The following is a 5,413-nucleotide window of genomic DNA, read 5'->3' as shown; positions in this document are numbered from 1 at the left end:
TTAGTAAACTTTAAATATGTTATTTTAATTTTTGAGGTTGATATTGTTGATAATTTGGATAATAATTTTTTATTGATTTTGATTTGTTCGGTCTAAAATTAAAGAATTACTTGCATTTGATTTGATTGGACTGTTCTAATTATTCAGTGATATGTCTCTATAACACTTTGAATTTTGAATTGCATCTTTGATTGTGTATCATGTTTGCATAATTCTAAAGTAACAATTCAGCTAAAAGATTACTGATTCTGTTCAGACATAATAAAAAATCTTAAAAGGCAAGAAAGCAAGAAAACCTGCAACACCCCCATTTTCAAGATGCTGGCTGGAACTCCGTTTGGTGCAAGGCTCTTTGCTGAAGAAGGTTCTAGAAGCAATCAGGGAGCTCGTGAACGATGCGAACTTCGATTGCTCTGCGGCTGGGTTCTCACTCCAGGCCATGGACTCGAGCCACGTTGCTCTCGTGGCGGTCCTACTGCGGTCCGAAGGGTTCGAGCACTACGGTGCGACCCAACATCTCGATGGGGATGAATCTCAACATGGCCAAGATGCTACGGTGCGCCGGAAATAATGACATCATCACTGTCAAGGGCGATGACGGCAGCGACACCGTCACTTTCATATTCGAGTGCCCAAGTACTATTCATTTTCCCAAGAAATCTTGATTTCAATTTTCATTTTAATTTTGTCCGATTATTTCTAGGGTTTTATATCTGCATGGTTCATTTTCCTGTTTCTGTTTGATCTTTAGTTGCTAATTTTGATATGGTATTATTTTAATTCGTTAAACTTTTTATTGACGCTTAGGATTCTTTCTTGCTAGAAAACTGTACTGGAAAGGGAAGACCTATTACATTGTTTTTTGTGTGTTTGAAAGTTTAGTATTCTGCAAGGGGATGAGAGGCATGATCTTGATTCTGTAGTTGATATGAGTTCAGTTGTTAATGAATTGCTACAAAATTTAGTGTTTGGTGATTGGATTTCTAGGATTGTAAAAATTTATATGCAGGAATTAAGCTTTAGTGTTTAATTTCAAGCAAGATAGTGTTCAGCTGTGTTTCTTTCATGTATTGGAATCTGTTTCTGGTAGTGCAGCTGTTAATATTACATTTTGATTCAAGATCTGAATTATGAAGTTTTGGATATTGAAAATATTTGTAATCTGACTATTCTTTTTTTTTTTTTCTGTTTATGTCCTGAAGCACAAGATAAAATTTCTGATTTTGAGATGAAGTTGATGGATATCGACAGTGAGCACCTTGGAATTCCTGAGGCAGAGTACCATGCCATTGTTAGAATGCCGTCTACCGAGTTTGCTAGGATTTGCAGTATTGGTGACACTGGTAATTTGCTTTGCTATGAATTTTCGGGGGTTTTATGGTTCTCTTTTGGAAGTTAATAGTTTAGCTGAAACAATTTGTTCAGTGAGCGATAAATATTGTAGTTGTCATTTCCGTTACTAAGGAAGGTGTAAAGTTTTCCACAAAAGATGATATTGGAACTGCAAACATTGTCTGCAGGCATAACTCTTCTGTGAACAAGGTAACAGAGATTTATTTGTTCTTTTTTAATCATAACTTTATTGTTTGTACAATTTAGTTCTCGTATAATTTGAAATACATACTGATTGATATTGCAGCCTGAAGAAGCCACTACTGTAGAGATGAATGAGCCTGTGTCCTTGACATTTGCATTGCGGTACATGAACTCTTTCACAAAGGCAGCACCATTGTCTAACCAAGTTACCATCAGTCTTTCAAATGAGCTTCCAGTTGTGGTTGAATACAAGATTGCTGGACGGATGGATTCATAGCTTCCAGTTGTAGAATTTGAAAAATTACTGAGTACTTCTCAGTAAAAAATTTAGTTGCCCCCACTCCCAAAATAATTTTGACCCCACTCCCAAAATTGAAATCCCTAAGCCGTAACCTTCTCCTTCTCTCCTGTCTAAGTTTTTGTCTCTGCTATCTTTCTCCCCCTCGCGTAACCCTTCTTCTCCAGTTCTCCCCCTCGCGGCCTCGAGTAACTGGCTAACTGCACAGCTCGCCACCCACCTCGGCACCTCCTGATCTGTCCGCAATCCGCGTCACTGTCGCAGAATCGTCGACGCCGTTGGCTTGTCGCTGGCTTGCTGTCCCGGTGTCTCCTGACCTGACCTGCCCTGCTCGCTTGCTTCGCTGACTCGTCGCTGGCTGCTTGGCTCGTTGCTCGGTCATCGCCTCTCGCAGTCTCGCCACTCGCCTCTTGCCACTCCGTCGTCTCTGCCGCTCTGCCTCTGCGTCTCTCTCTCTCTCGTTCTCGCCTCTCCACTCTCCAGTGAGAATTGATTTTATCAATTTAGAAATAAGAATTTGAATAATTGATTAATTATTGTGATAATGTGATTCTGTGAAACTGTGTATCTGATGCTGTTTGAATAATTGGATCATTGGATTTGGATGATTTGTTTGTGTATATTTATGTATAATTGAATTAAGATAGGGTCACTCTAGTCTACAGATTGTAGATATACAGAGATGTATAGTTCATCAACACGTGTTGTGGATGTGTGGTGTCAGGAAGCAGGTTGATAGCACTGTTACATCTGCAAGGCTTGGTAGAGGTTTAGCTTAGGCGGCTTTTCTTTTTGTGTAACGGGATTTTTTTGGGTCGTCTCTATCCAGCTGCTTGTTGGGCTCTTTGGGCTTACTTATAAGATTGTATGGCAAGGGTCAATTTGTGTTGGGACTGGAGGAAAAATTTGTTTGAAATAGCTGCTATTAGAATATTGTTGATACTTCATATTTCTATTTCGAAGGGAAAAAAAAGAACATTATTCATGTGTTAATAATGGTGACATCTACATAATAAGTGTTGTGAAATAAAAGATATATATATAATAAAGTTGTATAAATAGAAGACTCTAGTATTAAAATAATTAGCTCAATAATAATTTATATATATATAATAAAATTATATGTTGTATTGTGTATATATATACAAAGATAGAAAGAAGTATTAAAAATAAAGAGAGAGAGAATCGCATTTGTTTATTGTTGCAATCTCAATATAATAAAGATGGTTAATATTGCTATTAATATTATATGCAAAGAGTAATAGAAAATAGAATTTAAAATACTTATAAAATAAAAGAAGAGAAAGAATTGTAGTAAAAATATAAGGAGAAGAGTATTTGATTGCAGCATAAAAGAGGAGTGATTTTGTTATTTGCTTGTGTTGTATCACGTACAGAGGTTTAGCCTCTATTTATACAAGTTCAAGGTTCACATTTTCAAAGGTTGGAAAGCATGCACCGCACATTCTTAAATGCATGTACTTTCCAAGAGTGCTTGCTGAGTAGACATAGAATGGATATGGACATCCATATCGTAACACTCCCCCTTGGATGTCCATTTAGGATTATTGCCTCGTTAAAACCTTACTAAAGGAAAACCCTGTGGGAAAAACCTTAGTGAAGGAAAAAGAGTACAATATCCTTTGTAATGGGGACTGCCTCATTAAAAATCTTGTCAAGAAAAACCCAATGGGAAAAAACCTGACCAAGGAAAAAAGAGTACAGTCTCCCCCTCTTGCCGACATCATTTAATGTCTCGAAATCGGCGCATCCCAACCTCATGTACCAATCTTTCAAAGGAGGATTTTGGGAGTGACTTTGTAAATAAATCTGCCAGATTGTCACTTGAACGGATCTGTTGGACATCAATTGTCCCTTGATTTTGAAGGTCATGAGTGAAGAAGAATTTGGGAGAAATATGTTTTGTTCTATCACCTTTGATGTAACCCCCCTTAAGTTGAGCAATGCATGCTGTATTATCTTCAAACAGGACAGTAGGAGCTATCTTATGATCAATTAGTCCACATGATGACAGAATATATTGAATCAGACTCCTCAGCCAAAAACATTCGCGACTAGCTTCATGAATCGCCAGTATTTCAGCATGATTAGAGGAGGTTGCTGCTATCGTCTGTTTCGTGGACCTCCATGATATAGCTGTACCACCATATGTGAATAGGTATCCTGTTTGAGACCTCCCTTTATGTGGATCAGACAGGTATCCGGCATCTGCATAGCCAACTAGTTGTGACTTGGATCCATAGGGATAAAACAATCCCATATCAACCGTCCCATGAAGATATCAAAAGATTTGTTTGATTCCACTTCAATGTCTTCTGGTTGGAGAGGAACTATATCTTGCTAGTAAATTCACAGCAAATGATATATCGGGTCACGTATTATTAGCAAGATACATTAGCGCTCCAATGGCACTAAGATATGGTACTTCAGGACCAAGGATATCTTCATTTTCTTCTTTAGGACGGAATTGATCCTTTTTCACATCCAAAGATCTTACGATCATTGGGGTACTTAATGGATGTGACTTATCCATATAAAATCTTTTCAAGATCTTTTCTGTGTATGTTGTTTGATGAATAAAGATCCCACTTTTTATATGCTCAATCTGCAGGCCGAGACAAAATTTAGTTCTTCCAAGATCTTTCATCTCAAACTCTTCTTTTAGAATTTTTATAATTGTTGGAATCTCTTCAGGAGTCCCAATGATATTTAAATCATCAACATACACAGCAATTATAACGAATCCAGATGCAGATTTCTTTATAAAAACACACGGACAGATATCATCATTCTTGAATCCGTTTTTGGCCAGATACTCAGTAAGACGATTATACCACATTCGTCCAGATTGCTTTAGACCATATAAAGATCTTTGCAATTTGACTGAGTATAACCCTTGCGAATATTCATTGGATGGTTTGGATATTTTTAATCCTTCTGGGACTTTCATATAGATATCCCGATCTAATGAGCCGTACAAATAGGCTGTTACCATATCCATTAAATGCATATGCAATTTATGATATGCAGATAAACTGACCAAATAGCGCAATGTTATCGCATCCACTACAGGGGAATACGTTTCTTCATAATCTATACCGGGCCTTTGTGAAAAATCTTGTGCCACAAGTCGAGCTTTGTAGCGCACAACTTCATTTTTCTCATTTCGTTTTCTCACAAATACCCACTTATATCCAACAGGTTTTACATCTTCAGGTGTACGGACTACAGGTCCAAAGACTTCACGTTTTGCAAGTGAATCTAATTCAGCTTTCATGGCTTCTTTCCATTTTGGCCAATCATTTCTTTGTCGACATTCTTCAACTGATCTTGGCTCAAGATCCTTACTTTCATGCATGATATCTAATGCCACATTATATGCAAATATTTCATTGACAATTGTCTTATTTCGGTCCCATTTCTCTCCTGTAAAGACATAATTTATCGAGATCTCGTCATTTTCACAATTTTCAGGTACCTGAACGTCTTCTGGCGTTATATCAGAATTTTGGACAACTGCCGGTGTCTTTACTATGTCTTTTTCAACAGGAATATTAT

General features: G+C 37.4%; 1 pseudogene; it reads left to right on the top strand.

Annotated features, from left to right (window-relative positions):
* Positions 1-268: 268 nt before the first annotated feature.
* LOC112770175 (proliferating cell nuclear antigen-like) lies at positions 269-2,739 on the top strand (annotated as a pseudogene).
* The last annotated feature ends 2,674 nt before the right edge of the window (positions 2,740-5,413 follow it).

This window comes from Arachis hypogaea, chromosome 18 (genome assembly GCF_003086295.3).
Source record: "Arachis hypogaea cultivar Tifrunner chromosome 18, arahy.Tifrunner.gnm2.J5K5, whole genome shotgun sequence".
Taxonomy (NCBI): Eukaryota; Viridiplantae; Streptophyta; class Magnoliopsida; order Fabales; family Fabaceae; genus Arachis; species Arachis hypogaea.
Note: the sequence above shows the minus strand (reverse complement) of the source record. Positions and strands in the feature narration are given on the sequence as shown.